At 38.9% G+C, this 12,957-nt stretch overlaps 1 long non-coding RNA gene across 1 annotated transcript; it reads right to left on the bottom strand.

Moving 5' to 3' along the window:
* Positions 1 to 297: 297 nt before the first annotated feature.
* LOC311288145 lies at positions 298 to 1,305 on the bottom strand. Its single transcript, XR_014626890.1, has 5 exons — positions 1,177 to 1,305; positions 1,014 to 1,074; positions 754 to 847; positions 545 to 663; positions 298 to 437 (listed from the first exon to the last, which is right to left on the bottom strand). It is a non-coding gene; the product is annotated as an uncharacterized lncRNA (long non-coding RNA).
* Positions 1,306 to 12,957: the final 11,652 nt, after the last annotated feature.

Here is a 12,957-nt window from a genome sequence, read left to right as displayed (position 1 = left end):
TCATGTCATTGTTAACCTATGGACTAGACTATTATTACCATCAAGGACATGAATTTATAAAGGAATGGAAAATTTGCCAGGGACATGCTGTTTATTCAAAGAAAGAGCTTTATTAGCACAGACACAAAACAATATACACCTATGTACAAAGCATAGATCATCTGCACACACAACAAATTGGAAGCTTAGTGTCTGTTTTCATCTTCGGAGCTGTAGTAGGTGACTAGCGGCGTTCTCTCTGAATTCGATCCACTTTGAAAACGTCTGTGGTGCGTTGCCCTGTATTTAGGAGTCGCCTCTAATCTCGACTGCAGCGTAGCACAGAGCTCTGTGAGCTCCTGGCTGGTGGTTGAACTTCATCGGACATCAGATCTATGGTGGCGCACTTCCAAATGCCCACGTCATCCTCACCTAGCACACCGTCTCGCTTCTAGCAGCTGTAAAAACAACCAATACAGACAATCAGTACTGTGATGCACTGTGTATGGACACAAAACATCTATTAATGCACGTGAAAAATAGTCACATTGACTAAAAATCTTACCCTCTTTCTTCTCGCTCGACTCCGAGCTGAACTCTTCACAGCTTCGGCCTGCAATGCCAGATCTGGTTGTTTGTACCTGAAGCTCCTGCGTACTGTCTCGTAGTATGTCTTACAGGCAGCTGGAAAACAATTAAATGAGAGTGATATGAATTAAAAAAACGCAAGTCACAGTAAAATGAAACAAGGAGAAAATAGTAAAGGTTACTTACAATGTCGTCATGATCAGCGTCATGAAAATGTGGACTTGCAGACATAGCTCTGAGTAAATGTGAGGTTACGCCCTCGTTATGAGGCGAGGTTACTCTATGGAAACAAAATGTATGATTAAGATCGTAAACTATAACGGATCTATTTTCTTATACAAGAGAATGAAAGCATATTCTTTGAATCTTACCTTTAAAATGTTTGTAAGTTTTTATGAAAGTAAAAAAATAAAAGAATGTAAGATTCTTTTTTTTTTTTTTTTTACCTTGCTCCAGTTCGTAGCGCCCACAATTTGTCTCAGAGTTGTGAAGATGGCATACTGCTTCCTGTAAATTACAGGATTATTTACAATTATTAAACAAATAATAGCCATCAATCCCATGACCTCTTGCTTTATGATGAAATCATGAAAAACAGAATATTCTTACATTTCACAAGGCCTGACAAAATACAGCTGCAGGTAACTAGCGGCATTCTGTCTGAATTCGGTCCATTTTGCAGACGTCTGTGGTGCGTTGCCCTGTACTTTGGAGTCGCCTCTAATCTCGACTGCAGCGTGGCACAGAGCTCGGTGAGCTCCTGGCGGTGAAAGGACGGAGGTCGCACAATCCATCCAGACACCCCGCCAACGATGCCGTCTTCCTCATCAGACATCAGGTCTATGGTAGCACACTTCCGAAGGCCCACCTCATCCTCAGCTAGCACACTCTGTCTCGCTTTTAGCAGCTGTTAAAACCAATAAAGACAATCAATACTGCGCAATGCACTGCGTATGGACAACACACATCTATTAATGCACCTGAAAAATAGTTACATTGACCAAAAACGAATCTAATCTAATAAATCTTACCGTCTTTCTTCTCGCTCGACTCCGAGCTGAATTCACCACAGCTTGAATCCGCCTGCAATGCAAGATCTGGTTGTTTGTACCTGAAGCTCCTGCGCACTGTCGTGTAATATGTCTTAAGGCGAGACACGGCAGGCAAAAACATCGTTTTTTTTTTACTGGTCAATTTTGAGATTTGGGGATATTTGTCTTCAATAGCATGTCTTCTTTCAGACTTGTGTTGAAAAAAAGGCCGAAATACACATTTAGGTCTTTATTTTATTACACTTTGTCTGTTTGCGTCTGTAGATTTCTCATAAATTCAATAAAAGTTCGCGTTCTTAATCACCGTGCTGCTCCGCGATCTCTGCCGTCAGCCTGTCATCAGAAGCACCGTTAGGCAGCTCTCTCTCTTGTGTACAATCCTGTCGGATCCAAATATGGTCATTTCCTTTCTATCAGCAACCAATCGTTAAAGTAAAAGGGCTGAATGCGCAATCTCATTGGCTGATGAAAAATCTTTAAAGCCCGTTTTCTCAAAATGACTTTTCTCTCGTACTCCAAGTCCGAAATCTCCACTTCAGTAGCACCTATATACACCAAACTTTCCAGACTTGTACCTAGTTATATTATGAAGACATTTACAGAGGGATTTGTAAATATATTATTCCTAGCCTGATTTATATAACATTTTATTCCAAAAAACATGGCAAAAATCATTTTTTTAAGGCTATTGACAGTATTTTCTGATTTACAGGATAACAAAAGTAGATATCCATAAATCCCTCTGTATTTTTTTTCCCATCTAATATGTGAACACAATGAAAAAATTATTTTTAACCTGGCTTTATCCAATACTCAGATATCGTTTTTTAAAATATATGCAAATTAGTGCATATTTGATTAGATATTGCCTGATTTGCATATTTAAACATTAAATTACAGAAAACTTGTAATACATTTTTTTCTCATCTTAATGTAGGTAATCAACTGGGAAAGTTTCATGGTGATATCTGCTAGTTAAACATTTTACCCTATTCACCTGTAGTGTCTCGCCTTAAAGGCAGCTGGAAAACAATTAATTGAGAGTGATTTTAATAAGAACAACATAAGTCACAGTAAAATTAATAAGAACAACGTAAGTCACAGTAAAATTAAACAAAGGAGAAAAAATGCAACCGGGTGAAATTGCAGAAATACACACCGGAAGCAAACTATGCTTTTTGAAATTGGGGTTTTATTCTGACTGCTGTTTAAAATAAGTGACAGCGGTCAATGGAAGCACAATTAAACAGATAAAAGTCCGATTAAGAAAAAAGTTTGCCTTGTTCGAAGAGATTTCACAAGAAAAAAAAAAAGATTTCACTAGTTAAACAAAAAAAAAGAAAAAAAAAAGAAATTGTATAAACAGTTTACAGTAAATTTGAAGATGACAATCAAATGTCACAAAAAGCTTAACCAGTGGATCAATGGCCAAATCCACAGAAAACTAAACTCAATTCAAACTGAAATGCAGTGTAATACACTGCAACTGGTCAGATTTAAATTGATTTCTCCAAACCAAAATATGTTAGGCTACAATTAAATACGATAACACAAACTGGAACACGGCAGTGGCTGAGGTAACTTAGGCCTAAGTTACAAGAGAAATAAAAGCACTTTAACAAAGCCACAACCCACGTTTAATCATGCCATGCGGAACCAGAAATATGCATTTAACCATAAAGTTATACTGTATAATCACAGAATATAGATTTATCAAATAAACATGCCATCAGTAATTTCCCCCATGAACCATGAAACGTACATACCCAATCCTTTACCGTCCGATCACCACGAGGTTCACTCGTCACACATGCGCTCCAAATAAATCTATAAACAAAAATGTACACATCAAATGTTCTTTTAACTTCGCTTCACAACTTATTTGTGCATATTAAAGATATTGGAGTAATATTTACCAAGAAAGAAGAACGTATAACACAGAATCCGATCGATGCACGCACCGTCATGGAGCTCTCCTGAACAATGAAAAATGGCTGCCGTTCTGTGGTCGCGCGCACGCGTCCAGCACAAGTGAATAGTATCGCGAGAAGAGAGGGATTTCTTAAAGGGGCCACAAACATTTTTAATGCAAAATAGAAACGAGGTACATTTTATGTAAACAACTCTAATCGTAGTTGTAACTCTATATGTACAGTAGGCATAATTCTTGTCATTGCGTATGTGTATGCAGCATGAGTCAAATACAATCTTCTGTTCGTGTTGTATTATGCACAGTGGTTGGGCTCTAAGAGATTGTGATGCTGTTTGCATGGAATGCACATTTTACCTTTGTGGCAAAGCCTGATTGAAATTAATTGTTGAAATAAATGGTTTTGTGTCTTTTTTACATAACATTGGCTATTGCTAATGACACATAGTAACTAATCTAGCTACTTTCATTAAATATATCAATTTAAGCTAAAATGTAAGAGGGTCATTCTATGAAAATGTCCATTTTTCTGTCCCTAGCCTTTACAGAAATATTACACTTAAAAAACACTTTAGGGTTACAATTTCTTTACATTTTAAAATAAAACAATATGTTATTTGAACAATTACACCCTCTTGAGCCATCAATGTGGCAATATTTGATTTTTATGAATTATATAGAATTTCAAGCACCACAGAAGTGCTCGTCCCCATGTACAGAGGGAAAATGCTTTATTTTGAGGTCAATAACAGATTTTTACACCATTTAAAATACAATAATGTATACATAACTATCAAATATATTATGTAAATGATATATATAAAAAAAATGCAGAATACATATTATAAAATTTATAATGAAAGTAGTGGTCCCCTGGAGTTGTGTCACTGGTGTTACTGTTAAACAAAAATCTCTTATTTTGAAATAAAAATCACACTGCTATAGCTTATGTTTGTATGCAGGCCTACGGAATTTATATTCACAATACTTAATAACTAATATTATTTTATTGCATTTATATTAGTTGTTTGAAGAGTTACAAAAAAGCGGTCGGTCTTAACACAAGTTTCAGCCGGCAAGTCAGTCGGACTAAAAGGGGGAAAAAATAAATAATTGGGTCCGTAGGCTACTAAACTGACAGGGTCGGTCGGGTTACGGCAAACAAGAATATTTTTAAGGATGGCCTTAGACTATTGTAACTCACTTTATTTTGGGCTATCTCAGGCCTCTCTCTCTTGTCTACAGCTAGTTCAAAACGCAGCGGCTAGACTTCTCACCAGGACACGCAAATATGAGTCGATCACCCCTATTTTATTTAAACTCCACTGGCTACCTGTCACATTCAGGATTGATTTTAAAATTTTACTATTTGTGTATAAAGCTCTTAACAAACCGGCCCCCCAATATCTGACCAATCTCCTCTGCCCGTACACTCCATCTCGTACTTTGAGATCCAGTGATCACTGTCTTCTCATCGTGCCCAGATCCAGACTTAAAAAACGAGGCGACTGCACTTTTGCGACTGCAGGCCCAAAACTTTGGAACAGTCTACCCCTCTATATCAGACTAGCTCCCTCAATTTCCATCTTCAAAACATCCTTGAAAACTTTTAATACCCCTTGACACAACTATTGTTTTTTTTTTTAATTGTCCTGTTTCTGCCCTGCATTTTATCTATTGCCCTGTACAGCACTTTGGTCAGCCTTGGCTGTTTTTAATTTTGCGTTATAAATAAATATTGTATTTTTTTTAGAATTAAGTTAATACCTTTTAGTCACCTGGGATAAAACTCCCCCTGCTATCCTCATTTGCATTTGTAAAGCTCACAGCAATCTCATTTACATGTTAAAGCATTAGAGGGAGGGGGGTCACGGGGCAAGCAAGTCCCACGTCAATTTCCGACAATTTCCGACAGTTTGCAGTGTTGCCTGTAAATTGCCGTTTGCAGTCGTAAACCTGAACTTCCACGACAATCTACAGCGCCGGTAACTGTCGAAAATCCCACTTTTCATGCAGTGCTATATATTGCTATATTAAGCACTAACACTTCAAAAGAATTATATTTGAAACTAGGCTTCTTAGTAATTCTAAAAATCTTTGAATTTTGAGTAATCTTGCAGGGTGGTCTCATTTAAAGTAATGTAATCGTTTGGTTTTAGCCAGGTTTCTGTCAAACACAGCACATCTAGATTATAGTCTGTGCTTTTGAAGTAAGGGATCTAATATTCAGCAACCCAAGCTTTATCATTTGCTCATTTGTATTATATCTGTTTTTTATTTGTTGAACATCAATTACATTTTTACCCTTAGATGGGTTTGGAAGTTTTTTGTATGCCCTAATTCTGGGAACAGGCAAAGTCTCTATATGATGATATCTAGGTGAAAGAGGCTCTATGTGATGGGATTTATCTGACCTTGGTGACGTGAGACAGCTAGCAGACGGTCGGTTTAGCCAGTCTGTCTGCTTCCTGACCTGAGCCCCAGATTGTCATGTTTGAGCTCTAAGATTATGTGCCATATTACTAGAGAGAAGAGCAACACCATCCCAGGAGGGATGAATACCATATCTTTTCAACAGGTCAGGTCTGCCCCAAAACCTTTTCCAATTGTCTATGAATTCTATATTATTTAAACAAGTTTATCTTAGTCTCATCAGGCCACATGACATTGTTCCAGAAATTCATGCTCTTGGACAGGTTGCTTTCAGCAAACTGTTTGCAGGCTTACTTGTGAGCCAGCTTCAGAAGAGGCTTCCTTCTGGGACAACGGCCATGCAAACCGACTTGTTGCAGTGTGCGGTGTATGGTCTGAGCACTAACAAGCTGACCTCCCGCTTCTGCAACCTCTAAAGCAATGCTGGCAGCGCTCATGCGTTTGTTTTTTTAAGCCAGCTTCTGCACCTGACGCACAGCACGAGGACTCAACTTATTTGAATGACCCTTGCGAGATCTGTTCCAAGTGGAAACCGTCTTGGAAAACCTCTGTTTGACCCTGGCCTGTACTGTAACTCAGTTTCAGGGTGTTACCAATCTTCTTATGGCTAGGCTATCTTTGTGGAGATCAATAATTCTAATTCTCAAATCTTTAGAGAGTTCTTTGCCATGAGATGCCATGTTGAACATCCAGTGGTCAGTATGAGAGAATTGTACTCAAAGCACAAATTTTAACAGCTCTAATATAAGATACACAATTTTTTATGGTCTTGTCAAGCAGACAAAACCATGAACATGATGAATAGGACATGTGTCCTTGCATGGTTAAACGATGTACAGCTATTATCACTTAGGGTGTACTCACTTTTGTTGCCAGCTATTTTGACAATAATGGCTGTATGTTGAGTTATTTTCAGAGGACAGTATATATATACTGCTATACAAGCAGCACATTGACTACTCTACTATAGAAATGAAACTTGGATATATTTTATTGTCCCTTGAGAAGATATACTAAAATGTTTGCGGAAATGTGAGGGGTGTACTCACTTTTGTTAGATGCTGTCTGTTTTTCTTGTGGTGACTGGTGTCTTGTGTTGTCAGATCGTTGTGATATTTCCTGGTGTTGTGTCCTGCTTCCTGTTTGCCTAGCTGCCTTTGCCTGTGTTGGATTCTAGTTCCTGAGTTTCTGCATTTCTGCCTGGGATTATTTCTCGTCTGGAGTTCCATTGCTTCGTGCCTGGATTCACGTGGATTTCTCTCTTCACTTCTGCCACCGCTGATCAGGTTGCCTGTCAACGTCCCTGTGCCATTCTATTTGACTGTTTCCTGCACCAGACTGTTTGGATATTGCATCTCACCTTCTCTATTAATAAACTGTTGTTACTTGCATCTTGTATCCTCTGTTATTTATCATGACAATCTAAGCGTGATATGCCTTCTCCGCTCGATCACCTAAATTTTGCTATAAATATCATTCAAGGCAGGCCATTTATCTCTCGACTGTTAACGCTGGCCCAGTCTGTGCCTAATTTAAGTGACCCGATCCAACTAGACGAAGGGTGCATGTCTGATTTTGGATACTTGGAACGGCTTGGAATGTTTCTGAATCGTCTGTCAAAATACAACTATTCACTGACGCCTCCCCTTCTATCGGCTTCGGGGGATTCTTTCAAGGGCAATGGTTAGCCGAAAAATGGCCAAATAAATTTCCCAAGCCCGCCTCAGGCTTCGTTTCGTCCACGCTTCACAAATTTTATCCTCTAGTGGTAGCTAGCATCCTTTGGTCACGGAAACGTATTATGTTGTTTCACGAGTTCACACTTACATATAATTTGAAGGGGTAAGGTTTAATGCGTATTTGGCGTGCTGTCCGGAGGGAGGGCTCCGAGCTCGGAGTTCGGCCCGAACCCAGAGTACTCCCCCCGTATGTAAGTGTTTAGGACTAGAAGCGTGGAGAAGGGGTGGTGGAGGGATGCTGCAAAACTGTCAATGGAATGAGGTGAGACTGCTGAGTATATATATATACACCTCTTACCATTGATTGCTGAGTGCTCTCCACTTGTGTTAATTATCTGAACGTGCTCCTCCCGAACCTTGTTAATAAAACATAATTTTGTGATAATGAATCTTCTTGCCAAACGATCATGCCATTCTTGAGACCTTTAATCTGGCAATCAGTCGTCTTTAATTTTATAATTAAGGCTGCACATATTCCCGGCCACTGCAATGTCATAGCTGATGCGCTTTCACGTTTTCGTTTTCAGGCTTTCAGACGGCTTTGCCCTTTATCCAACCCGGATTCATCACCCTGCCCTCCCCTAGCAGAGATCATGTTAAATTATACTATTTGCTCAATTCAGCTAGACAGTACATCACTAAAGGTGTGGCTCCCTCCACCTTACAGTCTTATATTTCTGCTTGGTCTTCGTTAATAATGTTTTGCTGTTCTTTTCAGATTCCTCTATTTCCCATCCTGATCACGACCGCTTGTTCCGTCCTCGTCTACAATTAAGATTTTCGTAATTTAAAAATTTCTTCCATTCGTAGATTGCTCGCAGGCATTCAATTTCACACAAAGTATTTTAATCCTAATCATCCAAGTCTTTTCACTGTACCTTCTGTTCGCTTGCTACTTAAAGGCATAGCCAAGTCCTCTAGTAAACCTCCAGATAAACACCTGCCAATCACATTGTATATATTACAAAGATTAATCACCTCCGTCCACAATGGTTTCTTCTCTTCATATATTAATATTCTGCTAGAAGCTGTGTTTTAACAGCGTTTTATGACTTCAGATACATGGGATTTTCGCTCATAACTTCATGGATGCTCCCGATTGAAATTAGTCCAAAATCAACATAATCAATTGCGTCGATCACAAAATAAAGATATGTAAAATTAAAAAAACTTATCAGCAGTTTCTCAGCATGAGAATATCCAAATGTAATGGTTTTTTTTTTTTTTCTAAAAATGTAAAATGATACCTACCTTTTGACTCTCCTTGTTACAGTTTTGGAGTTATGAGTCTTTACTTTTGTGTATGTCACTCAGAAAAAAACATTTCTAAAAATGCCTTCAGCCCTTAAGGGGTTAAAGTATTTAATTACAAATTTCATCTGAATATGTTTTTGTCCAACAAAATGCCAATTACAAAATACTTAAAAGTAATTAAATAAGTATTTTCAATACATTTAATTAAAATAGTGCCCATCTATGAGCATTGGTATGAGGATTTGAGAGATTGGTTTTAATAGTTTATTACATGCAAATCTTTACTCGCAATGACAGCATTGTGTCTTAATGTTCAAAAAGATTCATAAAATCACATGTGAGAGTGTTTGAAATGTCATTGGGAGTGTTTGAGCAGCAGTGAAACTCTCACGTCTGTTTGAAAGCGTTTCTGCTGCTAAAGGTCGCTTTTCAAAGGCTGGATTCAATCTCGACCTGTTAGTGACCTTTACCTCCTCACAGGCTCACACACAGATATATCTGTCTCTGTCAGTCTGTATTTCTCCACAAAGTCAGCACATATTCAGCTGTGCACAAATACCCTGTTACTGCATCCATTTGTACACACATTCTAGTGTTGAGTGATTTATCAAGAACAGATCTATCTATCTATAAAATAAAATTGCAGTTTTAACATGATTGTCCAACCTGTTACCAAGATTTTAGACACAAATACAACTGTGTTAAAACTGTTTGTTATTTTATTGGTGATAATAAATATGTAACTATTTATTATTTATTTATTGTAATAAACTGTACTTTTAATACAATATTTATTAAAACCAATATTTATTTATATAAAATAAAACTTTCTTATTTATTTATGTTTTTTTTTTTTTTTTTTTTTTTTTTTTTTGAAAATGCATTTAACAATTGTATTTGTCTAAAATTTTGGTAACATATCTGGGGAAAAAATGGCCCCATGTAAAATAAACTGGCTCACATAATGCAGTTTGACCTTCTGAGGTTAGCCATATACAAATTAAATAATTAGTCTTTCTCAGATCACAGAAAGATGAAAAATGCTGGGCAAAGAAACCATCAGCTTGCAGTCCTGTATAAATCAGTGTATCAGAGCTGCCTGGAATCTATGGCTCATTTAAAAGCATTCAAGACGCCAGGCATATGGATTTTATCTTTTGTGTGCAACCACATCATATCATAAGACAGAAACCTCAACCTATAAATATCCTCTAAAGAGCCCAATCTTCACTACCGTTACGGCTGTGATCTTCACATTGAGCACTTCTTCTGTCAAACACCTCACAGTACATGTCAATGCCTGCATGGAGAACATCTAAAGAATTAGAGACATTGAACTAGTTGAGCTCTTGAAATATTAACATTAAATTATTTGTTAATTCATTAATTAATAATACAAGTAAATTCTCAACTCACTTAAAAATGTTGGGTTAAAAATAACCCAACGAATAACCCAACTGTGGATTGGTATAGCACCTTCCCAACTGTGGGTTATTTTAACCCAATGCATTGGGTTAAACTCCAGTTGGGTTAAAATAACCCAACAGTTGAGTTAAATATTTATTTTTATATATGACCTTATTTTAATAAATAAAATACACATTGTTTTCAAATACAGATTGTTTATTTATATAAACAATACATATGTTTCAACAGATATATTTTTCAATTACAAACTATATATTGGGGAGTCCAGCATTTAATGTAAATATACATAATTGTGTACATAAATTCAAAATGCACAAGTGTACATACAACACACATAATAAATTCAAAACCTATGCAAATATGTACAAACAGAACACATTCAAAACCTACACAAAAATGCACATAGCATACATACAATTGTACAGCATACAGCACACAAAAATTCAAAATGAACACTAAATTTAGAACTACACATTAATAACCTACATTTAATTCAATAACCTATACAAATATGGACAGAATACACAAATTAATAACAATAAATCCTAATCACAACTTTATTAAAAGGTCTTCACTGTACACTGAATGCATTGATGTGTTAGTGTAAACATACCTTGAGTAATAAAACTACAAATACATATGTTGACTACTGGACCTAATGATGATCATGATCAAAGTTCTTAATGAGGCAGGACCTCCTTCAGATATATTAAAGTTTGCATGCTACAAAAACTCCCAAAATGGGTGCAGAGGTCTTGAAATAGTTTGTCATAGATGTAAAACATTTTTGAAACACATCAAGTCATGTGGATCCGGGCTTGTCTCACTGTTTCTCACTTGTCTCCAACCTTAAAAGAATAAATAATGTTCAGTTGGGCATGCACTGTGACAACATCAACAGTGTTAAATTATGAAAAACTTACATCAAAGCAGTGCAGTATTGAATTAAATTATGGTCACTCTAATTAACACCTGCTGTTTAATGGTTAGTTCACCCAAAAATGTAAAATCGGTCAATAATTACTCGCCCTCATGTCTTTCCAAACCTGTAAGACTTTCGTTCATCTTCGGAACACAAATAAAGATCTTTTTGATGAGTCTTACAGATTTCTGTCCCTCCATTGACAGCTACACAACTATCACTTTTAATCCCCAGAAAGGTAGCAAACACATCATAAAGGTAATACATGTTACTCCAGTGGTTCAACCTCAATTTTATGAAGTGACATGAGTATATTCTATCCCTTAACCATAATTTATCACTTTATTTACAACATATTAAACTCAAACGCATGTTCACGAGAGCACCTCGACATTAACATGTTGTGTTAATGCGAGAGCAGACGTGTAATAAGAGGTCCACTGGAGGCAAGTTGAAAGATGAAAACCCAAATGCAGTTTATTATAACTAAAACAAAACATGAAACAAAAACATGGCGTGGCATGAAAACAAAAACCAAAGCATGAACATGAACTATGCACAACAGCAGACTTACAGGAAACAATACTTGACAAAGACACATGGCAAACATGAGGGCTTAAATACACAGACTAATGACAAGACAAGGGACACCTGTGAACAATGATCAGACAATTAACCAATGACAAGACATGGCAGGATCACATGACAAACCGAGAATCACATGACAGACATGGAAACAAGGCATGAACAAACCCAAAACGTGACAGAATCCCCCCCTCTAAGGGCGTCTCCCGACGCCCAACAAAACCAAAACACAACATAATACCAGGAGGGTGGTGGAGTGGAGGAGGTCATGGGGGAGGGATGGTGGGCCAGGCCCGTGCAGGGGGACAGGACAAGGGACGTGGCATGGCGTGGACGGGCCTGGGTCGTGGCATGGCGTGGGCGGACCTGGGCCGTGGCAAGGCGTGGGCGGACCTGGGCCGTGGCAAGGCGTGGGCGGATCCGGCAGTGCAGGAAGCCAGGGCGGATCCGGCAGTGCAGGAAGCCAGGGCGGATCCGGCAGTGCAGGAAGCCAGGGCGGATCCGGCAGTGCAGGTGGCCAGGGCGGATCCGGCAGTGCAGGTGGCCAGGGCGGACCAGACAGTTCAGGTGGCCAGGGTGGACCAGACAGTTCAGGTGGCCAGGGTGGACCAGACAGTTCAGGTGGCCAGGGTGGACCAGACAGTTCAGGTGGCCAGGGTGGACCAGACAGTTCAGGTGGCCAGGGTGGACCAGACAGTTCAGGTGGCCAGGGTGGACCAGACAGTTCAGGTGGCCAGGGTGGACCAGACAGTTCAGGAGACCATGGCGGCGCGGCCTCCATGGTCCTATCAAGGACCCTACTGCCCCCCCAAAAAATTTTCTTGGGGACAGCTATGGGGTTATGGGCTGGAACAGACAATGGCTCAAGAACAGAAATGACGTGGAAAGTCTCAGCAGTCGTGACGTGAACAGGCTCTAGCTCGGCAGACGTGACGTGAACAGGCTCTGGCTCGGCAGACGTGACGTGAACAGGCTCTGGCTCGGCAGACGTGACGTGAACAGGCTCTGGCTCGGCAGACGTGACGTGAACAGGCTCTGGCTCGGCAG

This window comes from Rutilus rutilus, assembly GCF_951802725.1.
Source record: "Rutilus rutilus genome assembly, chromosome: 3".
Classification (NCBI taxonomy): domain Eukaryota; kingdom Metazoa; phylum Chordata; class Actinopteri; order Cypriniformes; family Leuciscidae; genus Rutilus; species Rutilus rutilus.
The sequence above is the reverse complement of the archived record's forward strand: the minus strand, read 5'-3'. Positions and strand labels throughout refer to the sequence as shown.